At 33.6% G+C, this 14090-nt stretch overlaps 1 protein-coding gene across 3 annotated transcripts in view; it reads left to right on the forward strand.

Annotated features, from left to right (window-relative positions):
* LOC149534628 (glucose-1-phosphate adenylyltransferase large subunit 3, chloroplastic/amyloplastic-like) overlaps nucleotides 1–14090 on the forward strand; it is a 362597-nt gene that overhangs the window by 27020 nt on the left and 321487 nt on the right. The window contains exon 2 of one of the 3 annotated variants that reach the window (XM_089803933.1): nucleotides 9239–9306. The exons of the other annotated variants lie outside the window; for them this stretch is intronic. The gene's annotated coding sequence lies outside the window, so the exon portion shown is untranslated. The remainder of the gene's footprint in view (nucleotides 1–9238; nucleotides 9307–14090) is intronic. 3 annotated transcript variants of the gene reach the window in all.

Genomic DNA, 14090 nt, shown 5'->3' on the forward strand with positions numbered 1-14090 from the left:
TAAACTAGAGATAATAAGTGGCTTAATAATTAAGTTAAAATGATTTAATTAAGAAGAAAGTACTTTATTACACTAAAACCCCCCTTAAAATAAACTTAAGGAGTAGCTAAAAACCTAGAAACTTCTACTATAAGTAAATTTGGGTCTCAACAACAAGGTATGATGAGGTACCAAATCACAACCAAATCTCTATAAAGCGAAGAAGTAGAGAAAATCACATTGGAAAAATTCTACTCCTAGAAGAGATGGGAAGAAAGCTAGAAACTAGTGAAGGACAGGATAAGCCTCCAACTAGAGAATGTCCCAGAAGATGGGAACAAAAGGATGATCATGAAGAACACCACTGAAGCATGAAGAACCTGTAAATCTCTATCAAAAAGTAACTACTAATCTAAAGAACCTCCATTGAAGTAGAACCTTACTAGGTAGAGAAGACTGCAATTTGCATGGGTGCTCTTTGACACTACTTGGATCAGGAGACACACAAAAGTAAACAATTGAACCGAAGATACAAATGACATAAAACACCAAAGCCTGAAGAGTTGACCAATCAAACATGGAATGTTGCATCCAAAGTAGGAACACAAGGAAACATGTCTATATGGTAAATGGTCCATCTCACCAAAATGCATAGGTAGCCAACCACTGTATCCACTTAGGACATAGGAATAAATATTGTATATATAGCTCACTCAATCGAACCAAAGAAGTAGATGAACCAATAGGAGAATCCCCCCAATATAGACAAAGGTAAGGTGACATGAAATTGGAAAAGTGTGCCAATAAAATTCATATCAAGGAACCACGATCAAGATGCACAAAAGAATACATAATAGTGTCATGAGGTGATCAATCTTAGACATGTCACAAGGCTAATGCCATGGAAGGAGTACTCATTGAAAAAGGTAGATAGTAAACAAAGAAAAACATCAAACCCCATGGCACTTAATAAGAATAGTCCATGTACAATAACAAACAAGATATGATAGATCTCAAGAATACAATAATGTGTATGAGCGCCCTCAAATGACATTGCTCGAATTAGAAGGCAAAACAAGGAAAAACAAATGAAGCAAAAATGAAAATAGAAAATGACTCTTTATCTGAGCGTGTTTACATAAACATTCTACAAACGATGTCAACAAGAATTAGATGAGACATAAGGATGGTACAACAAAAAATACGACACATTATTGTGATGTGGAGCCTAATTAGACTCAGAGGTTAATTTTTCCCCACTTTGTTCAGGGTGGCCCCTCCCATATTTTACTACAGAGGTTTGGGGAAGCACCTCGAGGTCAAGGGTCAATGCCCCTTGCAGGTTCCTAGGGCAACATTGTAGGCGGCGTCAAGGGGTAGCGCCCCTTGCAGGGTCCTAAGGTTGGAGACAATTGTAAAAGACGTCAAGAGTTATATTTTTTCTTTTAGTCATCTTATTCTAGCCCTAATTTTGTAAGCAACAAAAAACTTGTATAAAATGACTTAGGGTTAGGGATTTCATAATGTATGATGAGATTGTAGCTTCTTGTAGTGGTTTTGAGTTGTAAGGGATTACAAATTGTAATCAGGTTGTAATCATTAGATAATAAGAATATTGTACTCACTATTTGGTGGACGTAGCCCAGGGATTGGGTGAACCATATTAAATATGTGTGTCTTATATTCTCTTTTGTGCAATTTATTATAGTTTTGATATTGGTTATATTTGCATGTAATTGTTATTTCTATCTTGTTAATCCTAACAAGTGCTATTAAAGAAAGGTTATTTTCTATTATCCTATGTAGGATGGTCTCACTGTTGAGTGGGAGTTGCATGGTTGAGTGAGAGAGATGACAAATGAGGGTAAGCTGAAGGTTGAGAAGCTTAATAGGTAAAACTTTCAGTTATGGAAAATGCAAATGGAGGACTATCTTTATTAGAAGGATTTATGGTGGCCATTGCAAGGAAAATCCAAAAACTAACCACTATAATAGATGAGGACTGAGATATTTTTAATCGAAAGGCACTTGGAAGTATTCATTTATGCCCAACACAATTTGCGGGATTTAATATTACAAAAGCTAAGACAATGGAAGAGTTGATGCAAACCCTAGCACAATTGTCTGAAAACTCGATTCAAACAAATAATTTTTCATGAAGTATTTATTTAATATAAAGATGACAGAAGGTGGAGTTCTTTCAGATCATTTAAATGAGTTAAATACAATTATCAATCAATTATCTTTTATAAATGTTAATTTTAATGAAAAATTTATGGCTTTCTTGATTTTGTGTTCTTTGTCTGAAAGCTTGAATGACTTGGTAATGGCCCTGAGTAATTCTATTACTATATCTAATATCCTAAAATTTGATGATGTGATTAATGTATTATGTGTGAGGAAACTCATAGAAAAAGATCAAGTGGATCTACATTAGGAAGTTTTTTGAATGCACAAAGTAGAGGCAAAACAAGTGAGAGAGGAAACAATTTTAGAAATCGTGAAAAATTGAAGGGAAAAAGGTGTCAATCTAGAGGACTAAGAGATTGTTGGTACTATGGGAAACCAGGGCATAAGAAGACAAATTATTAGACTTCAAAGAAAAGTAAAGGAGACAAACAACAAGGGAACAAGGAGGCAAATGTGGTAAGTAACAAATCCTAAGAGGATGCTTTGTTTATTTCTTTAGAAAGTGTTGATGATTCATAGGGTGTAGATTTAGGGGCTTCATTCCATGTTACTCCCCATAGAGGTTATTTTCTTGATTATGTCCAAGATATTTTTGGGCTTGTTTATTATGGGGATAATGAACCTTGTTAGATTTTTAGAAAGGGGAAAATTAAGATGAAGTTGTAGGATGGGAATCATTGGCCACTACAAGAGGTAAGACATGTTCCAAGGCTGAGTAGGAATTTAATTTCAACAGGGCAACTAGGTGATGAAGGTTGCACATTTACTTTTAATGATAAAAAATGGAAGGTTTCAAAAGGTTCACTTGTAGTAGCAAAAGGCAAGTAGGCACCTTATATCTTTGTATAGGTCACATTGTTCCTTCTACTTCAATTGTTTTAAAGAAAAATGAATGTCCAGAAATCATTGTTATAGTTGACAAGGGAGAAAAAAAATAGATGATGTAGATTTTGATCCAACACCAATATAATTGGTCACATGAGTGAGAAAGGTATGAAATTACTACATTCAAAGAAAATTTTACCAGGTCTAAAATGTGTCAATGTGGATTTTTGTGAAAGTTGTTTGTATGGAAAACAAAAGAGGGTTAGTTTTGTGAAGAGAGAGAAGGAAAATAAAAATGCAAAAATTGAGCTTGTGCATACACATGTATGGAAACTAGCTCAGGTATCTTCCCTTGGTGGCTCTCATTATTATGTTACATTTATTGATGATGCAAATAGAAAGTATGGGGTTTATTTCCTTAGACAAAATTATGACATGTTTATAACTTTTAAGAAATGGAAATACTTGGTTGAAAATGAGATTAGTAAAAGATTAAAATGTCTTAGATTTGATAATGGTGGTGAGTATTGCAACAATGAATTTGAAGATTGTTGTTCCATTAATGGTATTCGTAGGAAAAAAATTGTTTCAAAGACTCCACAAGAAAATGGAGTGGCTAAACGCATGAACATGACAATAATAGAGCGTGTAAGGAGTATGAGGTTGCATGCCAGGCTACCGTTAAACATGTGGGTAGAGGTTGTCAATACTAGTGTATATTTGATCAATAGAGGCCCCTCTATGCTTCTAGGTTGTGGTATTGCAAAGGAAGCATGAATTGGTAAGAAAATGAGTTATTCTTTTCTCAAAACCTTCAGTTGTGAAGCATTTGCACATATAGATTCTGAAAATAGAACCAAGCTGGAAGCTAAATTTAAGAAATGGACATTTTTTTGATCTGACATTGATGGATTTGGTTATTGGTTTTGGGATTTTGAAAATCATAAAGTTTTAAGAGGCAATGATGTCATATTCAATGAGAAAGTGTTGTACAAAGATTTGTTGCAACAACATGAGATGAAATAAAATGATTATGTAGTGCTATATGATACTTAATAAGATGGTGTTTCAATAGTCCCTCATGCTCTGCAACAATCGCAACAACAAATACCACACACCTCAGTGAATATTAGATGATCAACAAGCCTAAGTTACCTCAAGAAAGATTTCCTCCCTCTTTGTATTCTATATTATGAAGAGATGTTGGTGAATCTGAATGTTATGATGAAGCTATGTAGGTGAATTCAAAGATTTAGTGGAGTCTACAATGAGAGAAGAAATGGACTCTATGCTGAAAAATCAAACTTGAGATTCATGTAAGTTACTTGTACATAAAAGAGCTTTACAAAATAGATGAGTTTATAGGCTGAAAGAAGAGGATGGATGTAAAAAAAGATTTAAAGTCAGGTTAGTTGTGAAAGGATTTGCACATAAAAAGGGATTTGATTTTGATGAAATATTTTCTCTAGTTGTTAAAATGACTTCTATTTGTACTATTTTAAGTATTATAGCTATTGAAAATTTGCATTTGGAGCAACTTGATATTAAAACAACTTTTCTTCATGGTGATTTGGATGAAAAAATATATATAGAGCAACCACAAGTCAAAGGAAAGGAGAATTTAGTATGCAGATTGAAGAAAAGTTTATATGACTTGAAGCAAACACCTCGACAATGGTATCTTAAATTTCATTGTTTTATGCATGAACATGTATACACTTGGTGTCATTTAGACTATTGTGTTTATTTTAAGAGGTTGGATGATGATAGCTACATTATTTTATGTTTATATGTTGATGATATGCTTGTAGTTGGGTCTAACATGGATCACATTAAGGGGTTAAAACAAGAGTTAGCACATTCATTTTCTATGAAGGATTTAAGGGTAGCAAAAAAAATCCTTGGTATGAAAACTTGTAGGGATAGGAAAAATAAAAAAATGACATTATCTTAGGCTAATTATATTGAGAAAGTATTACAATGTTTCTCGTTGGAGAATGTCAAAGTTGTTAGCATACCTTTTCTTGGTCATTTAAAATTGACTAAGTAGATATGTTCAAAGACATAAGAAGAGGAGGATAAGATGTCCAATGTACTTTATACTTTAGTTGTAAGGAGCTTATTGTATGTCATGGTATGTACTAGGCCAGATATTGTACATGCAGTGGGAGTTGTTAGCAGGTATATGAGTCATCTTGGGATTGAGCATTGGAATGCAGTCAAATGGATTCTCAGATATTTGAGAGGAACATCTAGTAAGTGTTTTCATTTTGGGGGTTCTACTACTGATTTATAAGGCTATATTGACTCAAATTTGGCAGAGGATCTTGATACTAGGTAGAGTACTACAAATTATGTATTTACTATTGATGAGACAACATTGAGTTGGATTTATCGATTATAGAAGGTTAATGCTTTATCTACTATAGAGGCAGAGTATGTTGTTGCTATAGAGACAACCAAGGAGATGATATGACTGCAAAAGGAAGAATTGGAGCACCCTCATATCGACAATTATTTGTTTACGAATATCAAAAGTGTCATTCATCTTGCAAATAGTTCTGCTCCTACATTCAAAGACAAATCACATACAGTTGTGGTACCATTTCCTTTTGTTGGTTCTGGATGATGGATGGTTAAAGGTGGAGATGATACATACAGATGATAATCAAGTATACATATTTACAAAGGCAGTGACAAGGGAGAAGTTGAATTCCTCTTCAACTTTGGTTGGTCTTCTAGACTGAACATAATAAAAGAACATAGTCTAGGGTTCTTTAAATTTTAGTGGGACCTATAGTTTTAGCAGTGCTATGATCAATCTCCAAGTGGGAGGTTATTGTTGTGGAGTATGACCAGTCTCCAAGTGGGAGATTGTTGTGATGTGGAGCCTATCAAAGTCAGTGGTTGATTTTTCCCCACTTTATTTGGCACGGTTTCCTCTCCAAATTTTACTATGGGGGTTTGGGGCAACACCCCTATGCTCTAGGGGCCAAGGGACATCACCTCTTTGAGTTCCTAGGGCATCATCTTAGGCAGGGTCAAGGGGCATTAACCCTTGTGTGGTCTTGGGGTTAGCGACAATTGTAAAAGGCATTGAGAGTTATATTTTTCTATTGGTTGACATATTCTAGCCCTAATTTTGTAAGTGACAAAAATCTTGTATAAAATGTCTTAGCGTTAGGGATTTCATAATGTATTATGAGATTGTAGCTTCTTGTGGTAGTATTGAGTTGTAAGGGATTACAGATATCACTAGAAAGAGCACAAGACAAGCTTTCCAACAATATTAAGTTTTCCCAAAACAAAGATCATATGCTCAAGAAATGTTTCTTGAAGTGCAAAAATGAACCACTGAGTTTGACATTGAAAATGCCATAAAATATGTATCAAAACCAAAAAATACCTAAACTATAATGATCAGCTTGGAACCAAATTTTCAATGATATATCATTTTTGGAAGACGAAGTCTGTATGACCAATATATAACCAAAAAACTAAGGTGTCCAAACATAGCCAAAAGGGCAAAGAGTCACGCTGATGTAGTGTTGATGTCAATAGATGATAAGCCCAAATTTGATTGTCAAATGACAGTTGAGGCGAAAAATGTCAAATTAATAATCCACACAGTGGAAAAAATATCCAGTTTTCCAAAAAAATGGGTTGTTAGGAAAGATATCCTTGTTGAGAAATAACAAAGAAAATCACCAAACCACCAAAGGCTAGATAAAACCACTAAAGAAAAACTATTAGGTGCCGAGAGAAAAAACTATTGGCTAATAAATAGAATGTGCATGAAAAATATTGTCAAGGAAAACAAATCAGTGTCAAAGGGTATTGGAAGGCCAAAACCACCTTCCAAAGGCCCAAAATCGCTTGTGGAAACTCAAAATTGCCGAAAGATGGTGCAAAACCACTAGTCAAAGAATGAGATTGCTAGTAGCACCATAAAACTACCTTTAGAACACCAAAACCACCTATGTTGAGCAAAATCGTTGGGCAATGTAAAAACCATAGTAGAACAACCTAATCCTTCTTGGTTAGGAGAAAACAAGGAGATTAAAAACTTGGTCAAAAGGGTAAACCACCCATTAAAAAGACAAAAAAAGATAGAAAAAAGGGTCAAATTTTCCTTGAAACCATTGATAAAAACCACCCTTTTCAGTGAGAAAAATGCCTCTAGTACCTGCACGGGGCCCTTCTTTACTTGCATGCACATATAAACATGTGCACAAAAAACTTGTGCAAAGTCATTCAAAGCGTACCCAATAAAAAGGGCGCTAACTGGAACATGGTCATGTGCATGTACTTGTACCTATGTGCTGGGTCCATTGAGATCCATGCAAGGGCACTGAACCTAGAGGAAGACGTGTGGGCTTCAAGGAACGACATAGGGGAATGTTGACCAACTTGTATCGATGCTGATGTGAACCATGCATAGGTGGAGTCGATTGGTGGCATAGGGACCAAGGCCCATGACAACGTGTCAGAGGCTTGCACCTAATTTTTAATAAAAGTGCTTTCTTAATAAAAAAAGATTTCCACCTTTTGGAAAAATGTATATGATGCCTTTCTTTATTTGATTTTTTTTTGGAAATAAAAAATAAGAAAACCAACACTAGAAAAATAAATGCTTGCAATAATTATTTTATGATAAAACAAATATCTTTGCTTCAATATTCATGCTAGGTCAGACAATCTGGGTGTAATTTTGTTTTTGCCACAAATTACAACTTTGTCCAAAATAAAAAAAATTATATCCAAAGATTACAACTTTGTCCAAAATGGAAAAAAATTATATGAAAATGGGGGTTTTTGGGCACTCTTAACTTAATGGTGATGTCTGTTTGGACTCAAAGTGACCAGAAACAAAGGTCCCCCAGATCCAATAAAAAAACCTATGAAAATATAGATTTGAAAACCAAGACCAAAGCTCTCGTGAAGAGAATAAGGGCATGAAACTTTGAAACTCTAATACCATGTTGAAGTTGAGGAAAGCTCAACCCATAGCTCCCAAAAATCACTTGCATGTAAACATCTGTCATAGAAAGATAGAAGCAAAGTTGTGAAGACTTGGATTCACAGATCCATGAAAGAGAAAACATTGCAATTGAATCAAAGTATATTGAATCAACTTATATCACAAAGAGAGACCAATCCTTTTATAGGAGATCAAAACTTTAAAAGATAACTAACCTAGGTTGCAATATAATAATTAATAGAAGAAATAATTATTATATGCCCAAAGTTTAGTCTAAGTAAACTAGAGATAATAAGTAACTTAATAATTAAATAAAAATAATTTAATTAATAAGAAAATACTTTATTACTCTAACAATAAAGTCTATGTGACATCAAGTGTAATCTTCTTTAATCATTTTGTAAGGATGCTAAGCCATATCTACATTGTAAAGGCAAATAAGGGCCAATTGGTCAAACCATGGTCAATGATTATGTAGTGGTCAAAATAGGTGCACTAGATATAATTAGACCAATTTGGTCCTTATTGATATGTATTAGAACAATTGTTATTTTTACCTCAGTCATATTTACAAATTAGGTGCATTATTGTGAAATGTCATGAAAAGTTACAAAGTTGCAACTTTACAAAATTGCATGAATGTTGCTATTACCAACCAACTTGGGATCAATTCAAACAACTGTAAGTCATCCAAATGTATTTAAATGGCATTTTTGTGTTGATGGAAAATATTTGAGATAGTTTGGAGGAATAAGGGATCAATAGTAATGAAGTTTATAAATGCATATCTTTGTGTTCTAATTGATCAGATCTTTATTTCTCATCTATTTTGATTGATTTCTCTTTAAAAATTGATGGAACCTAAAGAACAATGAATCCTCTTAATTTCAAACAAGCTTGAGCATCTGTCATAGAGAATGGAGTTAGTTTGGATCAATTTTCTTGAAACTTTCATTAAACCTTCTATAATTGAGTTGCACACAAGGGTTTGCAAACAACTTGTGTTTTAAACTTTCAAAATTCATCATTATGGGGTATGATTGAGCACATTGACATATCTTTCAAATAAATTTGTTTTTGCATTAGATGTCATTGTACCTTGTGAGGAAATTGATGCACTCACATGTTTTTTTTTTTTTTTTTCATTTTAATAGTGTACTTCATTGTTTTGAATCTAATGGATGGTTGATTGGTTTATACATGACATTAAATGATCAAATAGGATAATGATAATATATTTAACCCTTCGAGCATGCATTGAAGGAAAAATCTTGAAAGGTTGAAGGTCCGAGTACAAGAACACAATAAAGATTGCCAATGACAGTCAATAGGTTAGTGGGAATTTGTTTAAATTTTATTTTGATTCCAATCAAAGATGATCACTATATGTTTGAATGCAGTTTATTGAAGATATTGTTGAAGGATTGATTTGTATATGCGTTGGACTTATTGTCAACAATTAATGACAATTGAAGTTGCAGTTCTTGTTGTTAGTAAGGGTTTTATGTTAGTATGGAAATTGTCAATGACATTAACCTTTCTAAAAAAAGGGTATTATGATAACATGGAATTTATTGAAGGGTATTAGAGATGTTCTCAATCAATTAGGGGAGACATTGGTGACCTTCAAATCCTAATCAAACAATTATTGTCAAGTATTTAGGGTTGGGGCAGTGGCAATCATTCAAGTTCTATTGTCTGAATATTTGTGGGTTGATTTTGAGTTTATTTAAGAATAAAAAGTTTTTTACTTTGAAATGGAATAACCATATATGTGCTTGGTTGAAGTTGAGTTGAATATTCATATAGTTGGAATTGAAAGTATGCTAATGATCCCCCTTGCCTAATTAGATCACTTTCGTGATAATGGAAATTTGTGTTAGATGTCTTCGTAAAAGTATGGTGTTGATCCTCTTGTACGTCTGTGAATGGAGGTGAAGTTCTTGTGATGAAGTTCTCCCTCAACATTCTTTGTTTTGATCAGTTGTTATCATAATCAACTAAAGATGGGAGTGTTGACACTCTACACAAGACAAGGTGATCTAGCAACTTATTTGTGTCTAGTTTGTGATTAGTCCTTGGAGCCTATTTTGAGAATGTTGATGCAAATTGTGAATGCTTGTAAAATTTCATATAAGATGCTTGGAATAATGGAGGTTCATTTAAGATTTATAGTTTCCTAGGAATAAATATCTTCTTGAATAACCCTTTAAGTGGGTGATTTTATAAAACCAAAGAGTGATGACATGTTTTCCTAAGGAATAGGAATCCTAATATCCTCTTCATTAAAACTCTTACAAACTTTTACAATATTTTTTTACAAATGGTAACCAATAAATTACCTTCTCCCCTTTAGAGAAACTATAGCATCAATCCAAGAGACAAAAGATAATCATTGAATTTCTACGTCTAGATAGGTGCACCATTTTATGCATCTAATTAGAAGGAAAGCAATAATGCTTAACATTTTTTTTAATATACTCAAAAGTATCAATTGATAATGCCTTAGTGAAAAGTGACAATGAATGAATTTTGATCTTTTGTCGGCACAAACTATAAGTTGATCTCTTTCTTTGTGACCTTATTTCTTTTGAAATGATACCTAAATGTATTTTTTCTTGAATGTATAATTAATTTAATATGGAATCTTGATTTCACTTGTATTATTACACATGATGAAAATGCAATTGTCATACATCACTTTGATATCTTTATTATATTTATTTGTCTACATCACTTGAGTGCAACAAGATGTTGACAAAACAAATTTAACCTTTTCTATTGATAAAGATACTAAATCTTATTTTTTACTTAGCCAAGAGTCCAAATTGTCCTCCAAGAGAAAATGCTCCACAAATAATACTTTTTTTTGTCATCCATGGAACTGACCTAATCAATATTAGTGTAAGCCTTCATAAAGAAATCATCATCTTTTTTATAGCGTAGACCAATATATGGAGATCCTTTTAAACATTTGAATATCCTTTTACTGCCTTGGTATGAAAATGCTTTAGGTTACCTTGATATCTTGGAACAAAACATACTACATGAACAATGTTAGATCTTGAAGATAATAAATATAATAGTCTTCTAATTCTAAACCTGTAAAGAATTAGATCTACTTTTGTTAGACTCATCATCCTTTCTCAAGTGACAACTAATAACCATATACGATACTTACTAGTTTAGATTTTCCCATACTAAATTTCTTCAATGTATCTTTGGTATTTCAAGTCTAAGAAATAACATTACCATAATCTAATTGAGCTACTTGAAGATCAAGAAGAATGTGATGCAGGAACATCCTAGGATGTTGGCAATGTTGCATCCTTTCATGGAGTTTTTTTGTTTTGTTGGCCAACCTAGATGATTGAGTGTATAATTCATCGGTCAAGCTTTCTAGCCTTTACAATCTTGGAATTGTGAACATGACCTATCATGGATCATTTTTCTATGATCATACATCTTATGGTTTCGTGTCCTTCAAGTTCCAATTAAATAATCCTTGGGTAGTGTGTTCTTCATTGGACCTTGGAGAAATGATCATAATTTTGATCCTGAGATGATTGTCCTTTTATGTGATGATTTGTGGCTCTTTGTGATAATTTTTGGATTGTGTGTGGACCTATATCTTGACCCACACATCCTTGTTTGGCTGCTCATCCTATCTTTGGGGTTAGACCTATTTGTTGAACATGTTTTCCTGTTATTGGAAAGGTGATTCTTTATAGGTCAATCTATTGAAGGTTGTGTATAAATGTAATGTAACGAGGTATTTAGGGCATGTGAGAGGAAGAAGGAGGGATAGTAAAAGTTATCTCTTGGGTCTCGATGGATCATGAGGAAGATATGAGATTACTTTCCTTTATGGTGGTTGCAATTGGGAAGGCCTTACAACTTGACACGTCTAATGTTAATTTGATGTTTATTTTAGTTAATACAAATGTTTATTTCAGTTATATCTTTGTGTTTTTATGATGCGTGACTCATTTTTATGAGGTTTGCAAATATCCTTTGGGGATTCTCCAGCCTTGAGCTGCATAAGATGGTATCAGAGCAAGGTTTAGTTCCATGTGGGATTGGATCGTGTTGTGAACCCTAGTTTGATTTTTTATAGGGTAGTAAAGTGTGGATTTGACCCACAATTGCAAATAATTGGCATATGGTATCCAAAGAAATTGGAGATTCTTCTAAGAAGAGTTAAAAGCATTGTAGATGAAAATTGTATGGCTTTGCAAAGACAAGTCCAAGCTTTGCAAGATTAATTGCAAAGGAGAACTATATCACATGTTGATCCAAATAGTGATGAAGACTTTGATAAAGAAGAATAGTTAGAGGGAGCTCTTGAAGAAAATAAAGATAATGAGAAAGCTAGAATTTTGAAAGTTATGTCCAAGATAGGTAAGAGACCTAAAGTTGAAGTTTCAACTTCTGTTGGTACCCTTAGGCTAGAAGAAATGATTGATTGGATCAATGAGTTGGAAGGATACTTTGAGTATGAAAAAATAGAAGATCCTGATAAGGTTCGTATTCCAAATGCCAAGTTGAAAGGTCATGCAAGTATTTTGTGGAGGGAAGTCCAATTGGAGAGGAACAAGGAGGCAAAGAAAAGAATTCTAAATTGGATCTAGGATAGTTGAAAAGACAATTTATATCGATGAATAACAAATTGGAAATGTTCAAGAAGATTCGAGGATTGAAGCAAGCTGATAAATCAATACATGAGTATATTGAGGAGTTCTAAAGGATCATGATTAGGGTTGGTCATTCTGAAGCTGATAAGGAAAAGATTTCTAGGTATATCTTTGGTTTTAGACCTAGTATTCTAGAAGAGTTACTTATAGTTCATATGATAGCTATTGGTGATTCTTATAAGATGACATTGAGGATTAAACAAAAGCTGAAAAAAATATTTGAAGGAAGATAGAATGGTTGGAACAAGGGTGGTAAAGATGGTAGATCATCTTTTTGGAGTAATGTGGTAGATATTCCTAAGGAAATTGGTGAAGAATCTATCAACAATCAAACCATCAAAGGTTATAATGGCGTACAAAGAAGATGCAAATTCAAGGGAACTTGCTTTTAGAGTGGGGAAATGTGTCATAGGGATTTTTAGTGTTTTAAAGGAGAATTATCTTATTTGGATAGAGAGACTACGTCATGAGAAGGTGCAATGAATGCTAATGAAGAAGGTGAAGTTCTTATCTATAGAAGAGTTTCAACATATGTGTGAAAACCATTGCAAAGAAGAAATTTGTTCAAGACTAGACATAGATGTAAGGATAAGATATGTAATGTTATTGTTGATGGTGGAAGTTGTGTTAACTTTTTCTGTGAGGAAACAATTAGTAATTTGAAGCTAGAAAGGAGAAGACATCCAAGTTTGTATCCGATCAATTGGTTACAAAATGATTCTAGGGCTAGGGTTGATGGGCAATACCTAGTTAGTTTTAGAATCAGAACTTATTATGATGAGATGTTGTATGATGTGTCACTTATGGATGCTTATGTGATCCAGTGAAAAGAATGAAGAATCCCCAAAGTAGATGTCCAAATCTCTAGCCAAAAGTCATACAATAAAATGAGGATAACTAATTAGAGATATGATTAAAAAAGAAACGAAATTCATTAACCAAAACATAAGATTTTCATACAACATGCTCGCCTATAAGGCCTTTTGGATTGTGGCTAGTACAAACATGAAAAAACATATCCAAATCTAATCCTTCTCCTGCAAGCTATCACCCCGTAGGATGCCCCTAGCTTAATCTCTATCTCCCATCCACTTAATCACGATCACAAACCCTAGTTTATATACAATGCCTCAAGAGGTTGACATTCAATATTACACATACCCATGGAAAAATGTATTAGACTAGTAGACCTTCAAGTACAAACAATTACATCAAATCAAGAAACTCTAGAATCGGTCTAGATGCGACATTGACCAAAACTAGAATCCACCCTAAGATCCACATTGAGAAACTTCATCAACTCAAAATGTCCAATGCAAGCCATGATAAGAAAAATGGTAAATGAAGAACACAAACTAATGAAGAACAATAAAAAAACCCATAACACACTCGAACTACTAAACAAGAACTCAATCAGTGAA

The sequence above is a fragment of the Cupressus sempervirens genome, chromosome 10 (genome assembly GCF_028749045.1).
Source record: "Cupressus sempervirens isolate cs-2001-9-10 chromosome 10, ASM2874904v1, whole genome shotgun sequence".
Taxonomy (NCBI): Eukaryota; Viridiplantae; Streptophyta; class Pinopsida; order Cupressales; family Cupressaceae; genus Cupressus; species Cupressus sempervirens.